Here is an 18,584-nt window from a genome sequence, read left to right on the forward strand (position 1 = left end):
GGACACAAAAATTGTGTTTCGCCTCACATGACCCCACCAGCCATGCTGCAGAACAATTCAGGGAAGAAATAGGACTCTTAGTCGTTATCTAAAAATCATCCGCTGTCTCATTTTAGTAAAGTCAATACTACGTACAGCATCATCAAATCTTTCCGAAGGAATCAGTAGCTTAACATGAGCTCCTAGGACACTCATGGAGGTGTCTTCAGAATTCGTGCATCAACAACACAGTGAGTCCATTGTATGGGAAAAGCATCTTAGTAAGACATGACTCCAAAGAACAAGATTTGGAAGTGAAAGAGTTTTCTGGGCTTTTTACATGCTTGTTTGTCTTTTGATGGGAAGGGGACAGTACCAGGATTGAATGTAAAGCCTTCGCATTTGCAGTGCTAGCACTCTGCCCCTTGATCCCTGCCCCAATCCTTTTGCTTTTAGTCTGTGCTTCAGAGAGCGTCTCATGTGTTTCCCTAGGCTAGCCATGCACCTTGCCACTGCTGTGTCTGCCTCCTAAGCAGCTGAGATTATAGGAATACACAATCACATCTTGCCCAATGTTTTAAATTCCTAAATCAATGTATTTTGCTAAGAAATTTTCTGCATATGAACAATTATAATGTATGATTTCTTAAAAGTCTGTGCCTATTTAAGCCAAAGTTGCTCTTGACAAAAGTGTAACATAAAAAAAATCTAAGTAGCAGGAAAGAATTGTACTGGTGTGGGGGGGGGGGGATTTATCCCTAATCAGTGTTCCCTAGTTGTGATGAAATTTGGGATACTAATTATAATTAAACCTCTCATTCCTGGGACACACTTCAGACATTGCAGAACCTTAGGTTCAATTCTATTAACCATAATTCTTTTGCCTTGGGTTTGTTGAAGCACAAGATACAGCCCAGGTCTGGAAGAGGGAGACGCAGATGCAGAGAAAACCGCCTCCTCAGATGACCGTCACTCGAAACAAGGGTGCCCACTAATTTGCGTTTATTTCCAACTCAGTTTCCCTAAGCTTTCACCTTCAAACACATCTTCCATTACAACAAAAAGGAAAACCATCTGCCCTTGACCCTAAACACAGATAAAGTGATTCATTATCATCTTAAGTTGGATTCAAAAACACATTCCCTTGGAGCCACACAGCCCAGGTCAGAAGTGATTGTGTCCTGTTAAGAGCATTAGACTTCCTCAGCCATGGAGTCTGAAAACAGAATGTAAGCAGTGAAATGGTGATGTTCTCTGAAAAACATTCTGCCATGCCCAAGGAAACCTAGGAGATGGACAATGTCCATCATGAACAGAGAGGCACCACCTACAGTCTTCTGGTTCCTGATTCTTTCACATTGTAGATTTAGTGTTAAGGTGTGTTTGGTCTACACTACTGGATGAGGTTATTGGGCAGAAATGAGACTATTGAAATTTCAACTCTAGGAAGACAAAAGTTGAGAAACAACTGATACATGATCATGGAACAAAATAGCTATAACCAGGTCAGCTTGTTTATAATCCACTCAAGCCATCTTTGCCCACCTACACCACCTTTGTTTCCCCCACTTTGTAAACTATATTAATTACTTGCATGACAAGAAGCCAGGTACCAAGGGTTAACTTTTCCCCTGAAAACATATTCTTCCATATCATACCCACTATATATCCCCTACCACCAGTACTACAGATGATTGGATGCAACCTCAATTAATTACAAACATACATTCATTTGAGAGAAAAAAATTTATGGGGGTTCTGTGTGATATACGCATTCATATATACTTGGATTTATGAGATTCTTCCACTTTCTCAACATAATATGAGCTAGCTTATGAGGGAAAGGAACTCCCAATCAAATCTTGAAACAAACTTAAAATTTTTAAATGTTTGGAAGAGATTTAGAGGGGTAAAGACTTCTATTTTTTTTTCAATTAAGCACAAAACTTGCTCTGGGTTTCCATGGAAGCAGGTTAATGACTGGAGTAAAGTTTTCTCTGTTTAATAAAAAAGAATAATAATGTTCACTGTGATGCTAACTGACCCATACATAAAAATTTAGACCCATCCCATGGACCTTCCAAATAAATGGGCATTTCCAATAATGGAGCAGAGCTGATTACATGACAATAACTGGCCAAAAGAATTACTCAGTGTCCTCCTAAATTCTGATAGTAGCAGGAGGTGTACATGGGTTAAGTCATGGGATCTGTTGATCAGAAGAACATTTTCTAAGTTAACTGTGGTTTCTAGTGTATGACCCAGATATAAAGTGAAAAGCTAAGGACTAGTTTATGCATGCAATGCAGGTAATGCAGCATGATTGTTTGTAATTCACCTATCAAGAGTACAGTTCTAAATTTTCCAATTCTCCAGGTCATAGTAAAAAGCAGAAAGAGAGGGAGGGAAGAGGGGTGAACAAATGTAATCATGCTATTCAGTTTACACTGTATGGAAAATGAACTCTACAACTTGTGGGCAGGGATACTATGAGAAAGAGGGGGAAAGTGAAAGAAGGAGTGATATTGTGCAAAAAAAAAAGATGTTCTCAATACCTGACTTATGAAATGGTAACCCCACTGTACCACACCTTAATAATTACAACAAAACTGTATTTACAAAAGAAACAGAGAGGTAGTACATATTTAAACTTCCAGCTTTTTAGAAGGCAGAATCTAGAAGACAGTCTGGGGTCAGCCCAATCAAAAGCTCCCCAAACCGAATCCCAGAAATAACTGAAGCCAGTTATGCTAATCGCAAAGTTCATATGTTTGTTCAATCTCTCCTTCCCTCTTTCCCTCTCTCCCACTCTCCCTTCTTCCCTCCTTCCCTCCTTCCCTCCTTCCCTCCCCCCTCTCAGAACCTAGGACCCCTCTCCCAATCTTTGAACTCAGAGCCTCATCCCAAATGCCACTCAAAAACTGCTCTGCCATTTGAACCAAAGCTTTTATTTTTATTGTTATTTTTGTGTATGTGTATTTGCTTGTTTTTTTTCTTTTTTGACAGTTGTGGGGCTTAAACTCAGTACCTGGATGCTGTCCCTGAGCCTCTCTGTGCTCAAGGCTAGTGTTTTATCACTTGAGCCACAATGCCACAAGTTTTTGAGTGGTTAATTGGAGGTAAAGAGTTTCATTGGGGACTTTTCTGCCAGGACTGGCTTCAAACCGCTATCCTCAGATCTCAGCCTCCTGAGTAGTTAGGATTACAGGCATGAGCTACAGGGCCCCAGCTTTTATTCTGTTTTTGAGATAGAGTCTTGTTAACTTTGGACTTCTCTGGCCTCAAATTTATAGTCCTTCTGCCTCCCTCCTGAGCAGCTGGGTTTAAAGACATGTGCTACCATTGACTTTACACATTTCTGATTGCTAAATTGGAATGCTAGCTTAGGTGGTTTTTTAAAGCTTTTTAGTTAAATAAAACACATGATGACTTCGCATCAAGTCTAAGTCCCTTTCCTCTTGATTTGATGGCCTTTGCTTCCTCCTGGTCTGTGTCAGTGTGGCTTGTTTTGAGTGTTAGGGTTTTCAGTTTAAGAAGTCACATAGTCACATTGGGTAAATTTTTTTCTTCTAAAGATAGGAAGACAATTTTCCCTTTCTTTGTATATGAAAGTCTCTTTTCAATTCAGATATACTCCTAAGACAAAAACACAATCATTCTGGCATTGATGAGGGTCCCTCAGCTGTGCTCAGGCAGACTTGATCTCACTGGATTACTTAGGTCCTAGCTGTTTGTTTTTTTTTCTCTTCCCACTTGTTTATAAAAATCCCTGGTAAGCATAAAACTGCAAAATTGAAAACAAGCAAGTAAAACAAAACAGCTCTGTTTGAGCCAATTTACTTCAGTTAAAGCAGTATAAGGAAACATCTTAAGGCTCAGGGAAAGAAAAGCTTGGGGGAAAAATATCCTGGTATCTTAGAAAAGACTAAATAAAATATTGTATCAATGATAGTTTAAAAAAAACCTATAGCTAAAAATATGCACACTTGACTCAAAAGCACCTTTCTAACAAGCACAAGATTCAGAGTTCAAACACCAGTACAGTCAAAGAGGGAGGGAGAGAGAGAGAAAGAGAGAGAGAGAGAACAAAAAAAGGAAAGAAGGGAGGAATGGAGGGAAGGAAGTTGGGAGGGAGAGCTGGAAGGAGGGAGGGAAGGAAGGAAGAAAAGAAGGGAGGGAGGGGTAAGAAGGAAGGGAGGAGGGAGGGAGGGAAGGAGAGAAGAAAAGAAGGAAGGAAGAAAAGAAGGAAGGAAAGAAGAGAGGGAGGGAAGGAAGGGAGGGAGGGAGGGAGGTTGGGAGGGAAGAAGGAAGAGGGAGAGGGAGACAGGGAGGAGGGAGGGAGGGAGGGAAGGAAGGAAGGAAGGAAGGAAGGAAGGAAGGAAGGAAGGAAGGAAGGAAGGAAGGAAGGAAGGAAGGAAGGAAGGAAATTGCAAATACATAAACATATATTCTATATCCGAATCGTGCAACTTGACATGAATATATAATTCATGTCCATGGATCCAAAATCATTTGATTATCTTTTGTTCCATTGTTTGTAACAAAGACATTCTGTATTACATGTAAGAGATTTGAGAAGAACAAGCACAAAGCTCATGGATTTCCCTATTAGTTGCCCTAGGTTACAGCTACTGCTTCCTTCCTTCTACTCCACAGTGCTCTGACTTTAAGTGTAATAACGTCAGATCCACAGAGAGAGCAGACCTGTCCTGCAGCCTCCGAAGAATGAACTGAGGTTGATAAGGATTGGAATAACTCTTAAGTTTACTTCTTTACCAGTTATTTGTTAAGCATGATATGATACTGGGCTTAATTTTGTTTGTTTTGTCCATCAGGCTCAAGGAAAGCCTACCAACAGTTCCTAGAAAAAAAAGTTTCCTTCTTGATACAAAGATACAATTCTATAAAAAGAGAATTGCTCTTGGTTTTTACTTGGTGTAGAACTGTGTGGAGAAATAGATGGTGCTTGGTCTCTGTGGTGGCCATATTGTTTCTCTCTTTCCAAGGTGCCTTCAAGAGATTCACAATGAAGCAGACACACTGAAGCACCATGTTAGTGGAGTCAGGCTCAGCATACCTCCACAGCCCTTGTCTATGAGACAATGCAAGTCTTATTTATGAAGGCCATTCATTGGGCACTCTGCCATTTGTTTGGTTGGTTGGTTCGTTGGTTCATTGGTTTGGTTTGTTGGGCTTAATGGTGTTTTGTTTTTTTTTTTTCAGTACTAGGAATCAAACCCAGGGCCTCCTACATGCTGAGACAACAGTTTGACCATGGAGCTATGTCCCTTGCCCATTAACCAAGTACTCCAGTACTTCTAGGCAAACATACCCTAACAGATACTATTTTTCTATTTCTGTATTTCACATAAAGCTGAGTATACATTGGCATTCAATGAACTGACAGAGGATGAATATAACAGATAAGAAGGGGGAAAAAAGCAATCAGACAAGATGATTCCCACCCATAGCAATACTGATATGTGTTTGTAGGACAATTCTTTCCTAGGAGGGGAACCTATGGCACTCATTGCCACAGTGACATCAATAATGGGGTAACCCAACTTAAAGTTACTTTATTTTATGCTCAGTCATCTATCCAAGAACCTATTCTACCAAATGCCATTACTGGCCTGTGATAACTTTGTAGATGCAAACATTAGAGAATATTAAAACAGTGAATCTGCATGTTTCTCTCTTTTGGCATTTTCCATGTAATTGACTGCTATCTAAATTTGCATGTAGAACTAGCAAAGTTTATGCTTATTCAATAAGCTAGAGGAGGTAGAGATGATGTCCCAAAAGAAGACAACTGTAAGGAAAAGAATCTGCCTCCATTCTGACTGCTTCTTTTCGAAATATCTACATAAATATTTACTGTTTACTTCATCAATTTTTATTACGGGAGAAAAATTATACCTATCTCTTTTATGGCTTTTTACCTTATCTTTTTTTTCTTTTCTTACATACTTAGGCAACTTTTACACATTCATTTATTCATTATAAGTGGTACTAGTTGTCAATCCAAACTCCATTTTCCTTCTTTCCTCATTTATTGTTCTTAGGGTAGTAATATACCACAGTAAAATACATAGGTCCCAAGTTCATATGTCCCATATAAACTGATAAGGATTGGAATAACTCTTAAGTTTACTTCTTTACCAGTTATTTCTTAAGCATGATACGATACTGGGCTTTGTTTGTTTTGTACATCAGGCTCATATGAGTTCATATGTCTCTCAGGTACCTAGTACAAACTACCTGACATGATTTAGGGGATAACTTGAGAGTAGAAGTCTATGAAGTGTCTGTACCACAAAAAAGTGCACAATGCTCAAACAGAAGTGGGTTTTCCCTCTCTTCCTCCTCCTCCTCCTCCTCCTCCTCCTCCTCCTCCTCCTCCTCCTCCTCCTCCTCCTCCTCCTCCTCCTCTTATATAAGTTTATAAAGTTAAAACCAAACAGATCCCCATTATTCCTGCAGCAAAGAAAAAGAGGGAGTAGGAGACAGAATTCTCCCTTCCTTTCTAGAGCAATCATTTTCAACCTGCACTGGTTTATCTGTCATAGACACCTGGCAATGTCTAGAGATAACTTGGGTTGTTATGACAGAGTGGGTGGGTTGAGTGTGCTACTAGCATCAGAGGTACTGTCAGACATCTTAAAATGTCTAAGATCATCCTCTACAACAAATAAAAGCTCTTACCTAGCCCATGATGAAAACAGGGTCAAAGCTGAGATGTTCAGAGCTATAGTCTTCTTGGTGATCTTTGTCTCCTCATCCTCTTTCTTTGGGACTAGAAAGCACACATGAGTTTGGAGGCACTGCAGCCTCTTATAACCATGAGTATAAAGGACCAAGATGATGGTAAAAGACTGACTCCTTGATTAAGTGCTTAAATATTTTTTCTATTGATTTATTAAAATAAATAAACTCTATCTGTTTCATCACCTGCTAAGTTATCTGTTATATCACAGCCCAATATATTTGCAAATAATGTATGGTTGTTCATTTATGCGGCTAAGCATTTGGAATGAAATGAAAAATCAGATATGATTTCTAACTTCTGGCAATTCACCAACCAGTGAGGAAGGAAACTCAGGAAGGTAAAGTTGGGCCACTCCAGGTATGAATCACACGTGCAATGGAAGCTCAGAGTAAGAGGAAGGAAGGAAGCGGTGGAGGAAAGGGAATTCTAAGGAACTGAAATAGTTATCTGCCCCACTTGGTGGATCTGTGAAGAGCTGGCTTCATAAAGAAACATAACATAAACAAAGCAAAGAAGCATGCAGAAATTGGTATGCAGTGTTTGGGGAAATAGTAAAACTCTTGTGAATGGACCAGAAGAATGAATTGAGGATGTTGGATGGACGAATTTTCATATACAATTGGAAAACAGGGGAGAAGCACAGGGTTTTGAACACTTTCAGGTGGGATCTCCAGAAGACTTGGCCACTGCCAACAAGGAATCTGCAAGGTCACACCTATGTTCTGGAAAATAAATAAATAATCTGCTGCGATGGAATTGAGTGTGTCCATTTATAAATAAGCAAAGTCTATCTGAGGAATCCTATCTTACTACTTGCAATCGAACAGGATGAAAACAGACTTCAAACTTGACATGTGGAAAAAAACTGGGCCAAAGCATATTGTTAAATGGTTGAGCTTCTTAATCTGACTGCTAATTCCAGGCATGTTTTACTGTTTGTTAGGTAACTTGTAAAATGATTCCTGAGTGTGAAAATAAAATAAAACTTCTAGAGATAAGTCATTGCTATACTTCGTTAAGAACATTGAAAAAATGACTTATTTGTAACATGTGTATGTCTGCATATGTATATGTGTGTATTTTACATGTGCATATGAATATATACTTATGTATACATGCTACATACCTACATAATATTTTATGTGTATTACATTGTATACTTATGGTATATTATATGTGTTCTAAAACATTTGTATCACTATTATATTATTGTTTTACTCTTGTCCCACAAAGTTTTACCACCAACATCAAATATGTGGAATTTTTTTCTAAAACATCTTAGATTTCTACCAGTATTCTCCAGTCCTACCTACTTGGTTAACCTGTTAAAAAGTCCACAGCCAATTTAAGAAAGTTGGAGTCAAATGGAGATCTTGCCACTGGGAAATGTCACATGAAATCTAAAACCTGGAATAAAGATGAGGAAAGTACAGGCTGGAAGAGACTCCAGGAAATGAATGGTCCAGCCATGAGCTGGGGAGGGAAGGGCTCCAGCACTTGTGACAGGAGCAGAGGGCCGGCTCAGCCTACCCTCTGAGAGAGCACACTGCATCTCAATTCAACACAATGACAACATGATCACAAAATACAAATGGAAATTGTGTCCACTGAGGCAATACAGACTGACAGAAAGTAGTACTTTGAGAGGGAACAAAGAAAGCAGTGGGAGAAAGGAAGCTGGGGACTTGGCTCATCCCTGGAACTCTCACCAGCTAGCTGCAAGATTGACTCCCTGGGTTTCTGCTTGGGCTAAGAGGATTGGAAAGTCCAACTGTAGAATAGCAGGCTTACAGAAAACAGTTACCTCTTTTAATCAAACCATGTAATCAGAAGGCCCAAGTGATGATTAACTTCTACTTTCCCTGTGAATCATTCAATCACCAGGCACTACAAATAAGCTTAGATTCCCTCTCTGCGGAGGGCTCAGTAAACTTTAACATGAAATATATATTTATGTATATATATATTGCATTTAATATTTTAGATGCTGTGCATGGCCTTGGCTTAGAAGCTCAGTCAAAACACATTCGGCTGGGTTACAATGGCTTGTGGTAATGCTGAGACATTCCATAGATTTTGCTCAAACACACACACACACACACACACACACACACACACACACCTTTCTCGGTGGCATTAGTACATCTATGGTCCTTCGAATAGTGGAACTCAATTAGTTCCTGAGAACCACACTAAGACACCGTAATTTCATAGACAGCACGGGGACTCAATTTATTTAAGTGACAACAGTCTGCCATAGTTTTAGTATAAAGAGAAAGGAAATCAGTATATCAACTACATATGAAAATGCCGATGGGTACAGGGTTCACTATCTGAATTCACATACCCCAAGTCTTGCTTCGTGTGTCAGGGTGGCCGTGGAAATGGGAAAAGAAAAAAATGGAAATAATACCTTTTCTATGAAAACTGACTGATCATCAAAATAATAACGAATGAATCCAAGTGTGGGACACCCCCAGTTTTCCTCATTTCTGCAACATGATCACCAACAACCTCCTTAGGACTAGATCACTCGCGATTCCAAATCTCAACCGAAATCATTTGAAATTCATTGCAGGTGTTTTTTGTTTTTTTTCTTTCCCCGTGTCTACTCACAAGGCGTTGTGCGCGAGGCGGGCCGGAGTCGCCGGAGAGCTGGTGAGGTTCGCGGGCGGCGTGGCCTCTCTCTTCCCGGGAGAGTTTATTACCCAATGATGCATAATATATTAGTTGCTCAACGCGGGGGATCTGGAAAGTGTCATCTTGCCTGGAGCCACGCAGAGCTGAAATCCACTGGCAGCACACGTTAGGAGAACGAAGAGCAACTTTCTCATTCGTGTCAAAGTGCGAGGTGGCAGCGGCCCCGGGCGCGGGCGGCGGGCCTGGGGCCGGCAGGACGGCGGCCGCGGCTCCGGGCGCGCAGCCCCGCGCTCAGCCCCGCCGGAGCTTCGGGAGGCTGCATTGTTCCTCCATCGGCTCGGCCTCCGGATCGCGCCAGCCAGCCCTCCTCGCACTCGCCAGTCTTCTTTCTTTGGTGGCTCTCGGCCGATTGCCCAGCTCCTTTTGGGGGGGGGGGCGGGGGGAGGATCTCTGTGGTTCCAGCTCCTGGGGTGAAGAGCAGCGAGCACCAGGACTCCGCTGGGAGGACGTGGAGACTGCGCTGGTCCGCCTGGGCTCGCCGCCGGCTCCCCCGCTTCTTCTCCGCGCTCTCCCCCGCGTCTCCTCGGCTCCTGCGGGCTCCGATGGCCTCTACCACCCACTCGGGCTCGCCTTCCCCGCCGTGCCCGCGCGCCCCAGCTCGGCGCGGCCACCAGCTCGTGGGCACAGCCGCGGCGCCCCCTGCCAGCTCGCAGGCCGGGACCGGGGATGCAGGGGTCAGCCCTCGGCGGAGAGGCGGGGAGGCGGGGAGGGGCGGGGGGGGGCGCAGGGGGAAGGGGGAGAATCCGGGGGACGGGAGGAGGAGAAGGGAGCCCCCACCACAAAGAAAAAGCAGCAGAAGACGCTTGTGTTTCAGCGCCGCGGGGTGGGGGGCTGGAGTGGAGGGGGAGAACGCCCACCCCGAGGGTGGGCAGCGCGGGCAGTTTTGCGGACTGCCGGCGGAGGAGGAAGGAGGTTGGAGAAAGAGGACACAGCAATCCCAAGAAGATCGCGGCGCCTCCTCCGGAGATCGCATCTGCCAACGCGTCCTCGCAATGCCCACTTCCACCCGGACTGGCGGCGGTGCACCACCGCAGACTTGGAGACGGGATTGGGCGGCGTGGAGGGGGCTCGGGGGGTTGTGGCGGCTGTGGGGTGTGGGGTGTTGTGTGGTAGCACGCGACTGAGCTACGGCCTCCAACTCTGGAGAGCTGACTGGGGAGAATCGGCTTTATGCAGATGGGGAAACCCAAGGAAGACTCACCCTGAGAATTGGGTTGTTTGCAGGGGTGTGTATCCCCCCGACCCCCGCCTCCAGACCTCCTTCCTTTCTCTCTCTCTTTTGAATTCTTTTTTAATGAAGAGAAACCTTTAAGGTTCCATGTCGCCCGGCGCTCAGGAACCCACCTGATTCCCTAAAGTTCTTTTTTGCTTTTTTTTTCTAATTGCGTTTCTTTTCGTCGGAGAGTGGCAAGAGTTGACATGTTTCAAAACAGTTATCTAGGTGGCATTTTTTTTTTTAAGAATCACAAATTTTATTTCTTAAAACCGCTGAAAGGGAGGGGGAGGCTCAGTAACTCGGTAGAGACACACATGTGAACTCTAAGGGCGGGTTACACCTGCCGCCCATCACCCCCTCCCCCTCCCTTGTAAGCCAAGGGAATTGAAACCGGCGGTGAGCGGACCGAAGAGAGAACAGGGCAGGGGTGGCGGTGGGTAGGAAAGCAAAGGGGGCGGGGGGGGGGGGGGGAAGGTCGGGAGTAGGAAGTTCTCGGCAATTGCCTGGGTGAAGATACACGCCGGGGACACCGGAGACGCAGGAAGCTCCCTTACCTTTCTCTCTAAGGCCAGCTCACCTGCTCTGCAACCATAAATACTTGGAGGTGTTTAGTGAGCTGCCCCGCGGTGCCCGATCGCTACACAATTCTTCACGCTCCCTCCTCCCCCTTTCCGTAAAACAGGAGCGAAAGAAGCAAAACCAAGGCGGCTCAAAACAATGTCAGTACTGCTCTCTTTCTCCATCGGCTCCAAAACACTTCTCTTTGTCGGGCAGAGAGAGACGGAGCCGCCGGCGCTTGGGCAGGGCGGCTATGTATGGATGTATCTCTTACTCGGCCGGTGGATAAACACACAGACGTTTGCTGCAGGGAAATCCGAAAGAAAAGAAAGCGCCACGGATGCGTCTGCGGGCGGGAGGGGTGAGGGAAAAGCCAAACTTGGCCAGCCCAAGGTATCCGAACATTTCCTAGCGAGGGCCCCCGCTTCGATCCCCAAGATCGGCGGAATGCCCGCCGAAGATGGAGGTGGAGGGGGAAAGGAAAAATAATGACGCTAATAGGAATCGATAATAATAATGTCCCAAACACACACTTGAAAGTGCAAGACGTCCAAGGAGCGTGGAAACGGAGAGGCCGAGATCTCCCGGGGTGATGTTGGGGGACTGGGGGGGTTCGGATCCTCTGCGAAGTGAGCCCGGGTCCCCGGCAATCACCGCGGGGAGGTGGCTGCAGAGGCGTCCCCCCCGCTCCCCACCCCGGCTCCAGTCCCCGCGCCGCTGCTACCTGTAGACACGCGCACACACGCGCACACGCGCGCGCGCGCGCAGCAGCCCCCTCCTCCTCCCTCCCTCTGCCCCCCTCTCTCCGCGGCGTGGCCCGGTGCTCGAGTCTGAATCGAACTAGACCCACCCTCCACACTCCCGACGCGACCCAGCCAGCTCCGAGCCACGACCTCCCCCGCCTCCCCACGGCCTGCAGCCCCTCCCCCGGGGCTGGCCGGGGCTGAGTTGCGGGGGGGGGGGGGGGGTTGGGCTTTGGGGAGGTGGGGGATCCGGGCAGGTCAGGCGGTGGCTGGTGCTGCTGGCGATTCCTCCCCTAAGTTCCGCCCCCGTCCCTGTCTCCTCCCGCAGCCGGGGTGCGCAGTGGCCGCGGTGGCGGCCGGGGTGAGCGGCCCTCGGGTGTCACGTGTGTCGTTCACCAAATCGCTCCTCGGGCACCTCCGCGGCGCACGCCCGGAGTTGCTGGGCTCTCCACCTCGTCGTGCTCCCCTCCCGGGCGTTTACGTCTTGGGGGACGGAGTGCAGTTGGAGGCAGCAGCCACCCCCCCCCCCCCCGCCAGTGGGTCTTGTCATCCCCGAACCCCCTCCCACCCCACTCCAGGAAGATTTCGGGTCACCAGATTCCTCTCTTCATCCTTGAGCTAGGGACGCAGAAATCTCGGGGTTGGTCCCATTTGGTGGGAGCAGTGTTTCACACTGCTTCTCGCCTTTTCCCCTCTGCTTGTGCTCACATCCGAAGCTGCTGGAGAGGTGGTTTAAACACGTGTGTATGTGTGTGTATATATGTGTGTGTGTGTGTAACATATATCTCCACCATAGTAATCCGTGCTGGCTTTGTGATGGGGTTGACTCACCAAAACACACAGTTCACACCTACCCACCGCCTTCTTCCCTCTCTCTGCCAAGAGAACCAGTAAATTAATTGACTGCCACATGTAATAATCTGAACCCAATGAGAAATCGCTGCCCTATGAGCTAAAGAAATGAGGGGTTTTACCTTTATTGAGGGTTTGTTTTCTATTTCTCCATCTCACCTATGCTTTAGTCTCTAAAATTCAACTAAAAGGAGACTCTAAATACCCAGCCCATAGAATACGGTTGCCCGGGTACCACCCGTCTACTAATTAATAACAGTAAATAAAGGTTCCACTATATCTGATCTGATTCTTAAAACAAGCTTGAACAGAACATAGGCTTTCAACCTGGAAGGAATTCAGTAATGTATTTCATTGACATAATTCGTGATTTCAGAACATCTTATTTTTCCTTTTAAAGCAAGTAACTTTTTACATAATATGGTGACACATCCTGTCGATTTGGATAATGCACACACACCTCCCCCCAAAAGAAGCTTCATACTAAATCATATATCAAGTAGTTGGAAACTGCTCTATATTGCATGTTTGTCTAACTTAAAAATCTGAAGCTTTTGAAACTTCTCTTGAAATGCCTTGAAAAGTTGAAATCAAATATGTATTCTTTTATTAACAACAAAAAATATTTAAACCCCCTCAAAATATTTAACCCAATCTTCTCATTATATGGGACCAAACAATTAATGTAACTCATTATAAGACCTGAGTATCATAACTGAAGAATCGAACTTTTAAAAAAAGAATACTTCGAAAATACAAGCTTTTGCAAAGTGCTGGATGCTAGTGGTTCAAGCCTGTAACCCAAGCTACTCTGGAGGCTGATTTCTGAAGGTGGAGGTTTAAAACCAGCCACATCCTGAAAGTCCAGTGGATGTGGGTCTAAAATGGTATTGTGGTGGCAGCCTAGACTTGAAAAGCCAAGCGAGAACATGAGGCTGAGTTCAATATCTAATGGCAGAACACACCCAGAGAGAGAGAGAGACAGACAGACAGACAGACAGACACAGAGACACACAGACAGACACAGAGAAAGTTGTCCATTATAACTTACATAATATAAGGGCATAACTTACATAATATAACCTGTGAGTTGCACTTTCTAAGGGCATCCTCTGAGGTTACTACTAGAACCCTAAAGGTAATGACTGAGCAGTTTTTATTTCTAAATACAGTATTATGTGTTTATAGTATGCGATTAACTTTACATAGGTTCTATTGGGATTTTTCATTATTCTTTTCATAGCTACACTTTATCCACTTGGCATTATTACCTCAATTTTTATGAACTAGACTTATAAAAAGCCCAATTCTGTTTTTAACAAACTAGAACTGTGGCTGAGGGTAGAGGCACATGCCTGTAATCATAGCACTGAAGAGGCTGAAGCAGAGGACGGCTCCTTAAGGCCAATCTGGCATTCCTATCAAGACTCTGTCTCACAAATAAAAACTGTCACACAAACCACAACAACTGTACATACTAAGGAAAGAGCCAAACTTTAATGGTTAACTTGTATCCCTTTTTCCAATCAAACCCCTCAAGGAAACAAACCCATTTCACATCATTTAAGTAGTGGGAAATTCTTTGTTTCTCCTTTCCTTGTTTTGTTGGTATGCAGTGAAGAGCTGAGATGCTGCAGATTGCTTGTGTGAGTCCCAGAGAGGCATTTAATTTGTTACTGCTTGTACATGTTACTTAAGCTCCTTAAACTTCCAATTGCTCCTCCACAAAATGTAGATAATAGCAACACCTATCTTGTAGCATCATTGAAAGGATTACCCAGAATAATGCATGGAAAACATTTGGCACACTGATTAAGGAATTCTTCAGTGCTTCTATTTTTAGTATCTTTGTGATGTATTTTCCCATTCATACACAGATGGGTGGGAGGACATTTGGGCTTAGTGTTAAAAACTCAGGACAACCAGTTGCCAGTAATCTTAATGACTCAGGAAGCTGAGATCTGAGGTCTGCACTTCAAAGTTGGCCTAGGCAGAACAGTTTGTGAGACCCTGATGTTCAATTTACTACAAAACAAAAAAGAAAGCCAGAAATGGAGGTACAGCTCAAATGGTAGAGTGCAGAAAGTGTTCAAGGAACCAATATTCAGGCCCCAAGTTCAAGCCCCAGGGCCAACAACTGCAAAAAATTCATTATTGCTTTTGGTCACAGAATATGTCTGGGCTGGGAATATGGCCTAGTGGCAAGAGTGCTTGCCTGGTATACATGAAGCCCTGGGTTCGATTCCTAGCACCACATACATAGAAAATAGCCAGAAGTGGTGCTGTGGCTCAAGTAGCAGAGTGCTAGCCTTGAGCAAAAAGAAGCCAGGGACAGTGCTCAGGCCCTGAGTCCAAAGCCCAGGACTGGCAATAATAATAATAATAATAATAATAATAATAATAATAAATGTCCACACCAGGAAGTCACTGGTGACTTGAAAGTGATTCCCTAAGCCCTCCCTGCCTTCTCTATTCCTTCTGGTGTAAAATCAGTCTTTTAATCATAAATTTTATTATAGAGGATCATGTCAGTAATGATACAGGAAATAATACAGGAAAGGAAACATTACCTGAACAGGTTCTGAAGGCATCAGCAGAGTAAGGAGAACCGGATTCAGTTCAAACTGCATGTCACATGGCCTTCTCAGCTGTGGATCCACTGGGCTAGTCAACAAATAGCCCTGCCAGCAGGAGCAATGGATCTGGGTAATCATAGCCTCTTGCAAAGTGGAGGTAGGGCATATCATGCCAAAGCTGGCAAAAAATGATGACTGATGATGAGATACAATCCCAATCCATGGCTGGCCATGGTGCCTGCTTCTCATCCAGGTATGGGAAGCACTCAGTTAATATGATTTCAGCCCAGGCTAGCCCAGAGATAAAGTGAAAAGAACACAAAAGAAGGCTGGAAATGAGACTCATGCAATAGAGTGCCTTTCTAGGGAGCAAGAGCCCTGGGTTCAATCCCCAGTACTGGCAAAAAAAGGAAGAGAGAGAGAGAGAGAGAGAGAGAGAGAGAGAGAGAGAGAGAGAGAGAGAGAGGGAGGCAGGCAGACCTGAGTTCAATCCCCAGCACTGATAAAGAAGAATGAAAGAAACAGAGGGAGGGAGGGAGGGAGGGAAGGCAGACAGGCAAGCTGGCCCTGAGTTCAATCCCTAGTACTGACAAAGAAGAAAGAAGACAGAAGAAAGAAGGAAAATGAAATTTGATCAAAATCACCTGTTCTGCTGATTAGATAGACTTCAATATATATGTATATATGTCCATATTAGTAATGACTCAATATATATATTCATATTTATCTTTAAATATATATTTACATACATTTGTATTTTCTCAAAAGAACCTTATTATGAAAGTCAATGAAATGACTATAAAATATCAATAAAATCATTGGAAGAGAAACAGGAATGAGTATAAATATCATATTTTATTTTCAGACACCTCAGTAGAGTAGTATGTATTCTCACTAAGCTTTTGTCCTTCTAGTAATTATATATGTAATGAAAATTAAATAACACAGTCTTCTAAAGTAAAGAAAAAGCAAGAGGACTGGGAATGTGGCTTAGCAGTAGAGTGCTTGCCTAGCATGCATGAAGCCCTGGGTTCAATTCCTCAGCACCACATAAACAGAAAAAGCCAGAAGTGGCACTGTGGCTCAAGTAGTAGAGTGCTAGTCTTGAGCAAAAAGAAGCCAGGGACAGTACTTAGGCCCTGAGTTCAGGACTGGCAAAAAGAAAACAAAACAAAAACAAGAAAAAGCAAGAGTATTCCTCATGCTTGGGAAATTCCCAATGATTTGGAGCAGGAAATTAGCACATTTTGAAAATATTTTTTCAAGGGACTTAAGAACAAGAAGTATTAATAATATGCTTAGATAAAAATTTACCACAACTTTCATCATAAATTATATGTATTCTACTTAAAATGGGCTAAATACAAATAATATATTGAGAAATAGTTTATAGAGGCTATGACAGCTCATATTTCTACCCTGAAAGAAATAAATGATAAAGCCCAATACTCTGTTGAGTTGTGATATCGCCACCTGTATTACTTCCTGGAATTATTTTTCTACAATTTGGACCAAAGCTACAGAAATTATGAACACTAACAAGACAGCAAATACCTTCTATATTTCCAGTCCTATAGTAAGCAGTATCCATTAAGCCACAAACCAGGCAATCTGAAACTCTAGTCTATATGAATAGTATGACCCATCCAACCCAATCTGTATTAGGTGACCAAATTACCAACCTTCTACCTATACTCTAGCAACTCAAATTCTTGAAAGTTCTCCTGAAACTTGTATTTCTTATGACAAACAATTGATGGAAAGCCCCAATGCACTGTCAACCCTGTCTTTACTTTGCTTTCCCTCCTACTGCAGCTTTTCTGAAACAATTGCTTCAAAGACATACTACTACTACCTTGTGTGTAATAAAAATTCTAATATTTTATTTTCTTGGACTATGCAAATTTTCAGCCCTACAATTGCCACCTACAAAAATACTACCTCAATAATTAACTCAGCCAATTGGGCACTGGTGGCTCACACCTGTAATCTTAGCTACTCAGGAGCCTGAGATCTGAGGATGAAAGAGGAAGCAATTCCGAGCAGAAAAATCACATTGCCTCCAATTAACCAGCAAAAATCTGGAAATGAAGGTGTGGTTCAAGTGGTAGAGTGCCAGGTTTGAGCAAAAAAGCTAAGCACAAGGCCTTGAGCTCAAGTCTCAGTATTGGCACAAAAAAGTCCCCTCAACCAGGCCTTCTGTTTGTTTGAGTGGCATTTGGACACTCATAAGGTAATTATAGTCTATCTCACTTACTAGTAGTAAAAGTAGTACTTTGTCCAATCCTTCCTCCCCACCCCCACCCCACCCCCTTTCTTTGTGTGCCAGTCCTGGACTTAAATTCATGACCTGGGCACTGCCCTCAAAATTTTTTCTCTGAAGGCTGGTGCTCAAACCCTTGAGCCACAGCTACACTTCCAGCATTTTGGTGATTAACCAGAGGCAAGAGTCTCATGGACTTTCCTGTCCTGACTGGCTTTGAACTGTAATCCTCAGATCTCAGCCTCCTGAGTAGCTAGAAGTACAGGCATGAGCCATGGGCATAGGCTTCTCTCTGTTTTTTACACCACTGAGATCGAACCCAAGGCTTCCAGGGCTCCTGCATGCCAGATAAACATTCTACCAATGAGCTTCCTTTATAGCCTTGTTTCTGGAGCTCTTGTCCCACTTAACTTGTTTTTAAGATACCTGATACTCTCTTTGTACAAGTCATTGCTTGCATTCAGGCCTATCTTCTCTTGGGAGCTATAAACATTCACCTTCAAAAAAGTCTTTGCTGGTTTCACTATCTGAAATACCATGGTCTTCCTTCTCCTCCTCATTTATGGTGTTTAACCTGTCATATGCTACAGAGTACTTATTACAACCTGATGATATTTGGTTGTTTGCTTTTTTCCTTTTATCTAATAACTTTCATAGAAGGTAAATGACATGACATCAGGGATTGGCCTGTTGTTTCCTGTCCTATGCCAAACACTAGAAAATTTGCCTTACTCATCATGGTGTTTGATAAATAGATGAATGAATGAGTGAATAAATGGGTGAAATAAAGATGAGTGAATAAGTGGATGTATGAAGGAATGAATAAATGAATATCAAGTTCAGGAACTTGATATTACACCCTAACTTTAGCCAACAATTGAGCATCAAGGCACGAAGATTTGCTCACAATGTTCTTGAAAGGAGAGTT

General features: G+C 43.6%; 1 protein-coding gene across 2 annotated transcripts in view; it reads right to left on the minus strand.

Moving 5' to 3' along the window:
* The window catches only part of LOC125351968 (neuroligin-1-like), a 417,505-nt gene extending 406,148 nt beyond the window's left edge, over window positions 1-11,357 (minus strand). Inside the window, exon 1 of one of the 2 annotated variants that reach the window (XM_048347103.1) lies at window positions 11,219-11,357. The gene's annotated coding sequence lies outside the window, so the exon portion shown is untranslated. Of the gene's footprint in view, window positions 1-9,364; window positions 9,780-11,218 lie in introns of those variants that run through there. The other variant, XM_048347102.1, reaches the window with a different exon arrangement.
* Window positions 11,358-18,584: the final 7,227 nt, after the last annotated feature.

Source organism: Perognathus longimembris, chromosome 5 (assembly GCF_023159225.1).
Source record: "Perognathus longimembris pacificus isolate PPM17 chromosome 5, ASM2315922v1, whole genome shotgun sequence".
In the NCBI taxonomy this organism is placed as follows: domain Eukaryota; kingdom Metazoa; phylum Chordata; class Mammalia; order Rodentia; family Heteromyidae; genus Perognathus; species Perognathus longimembris.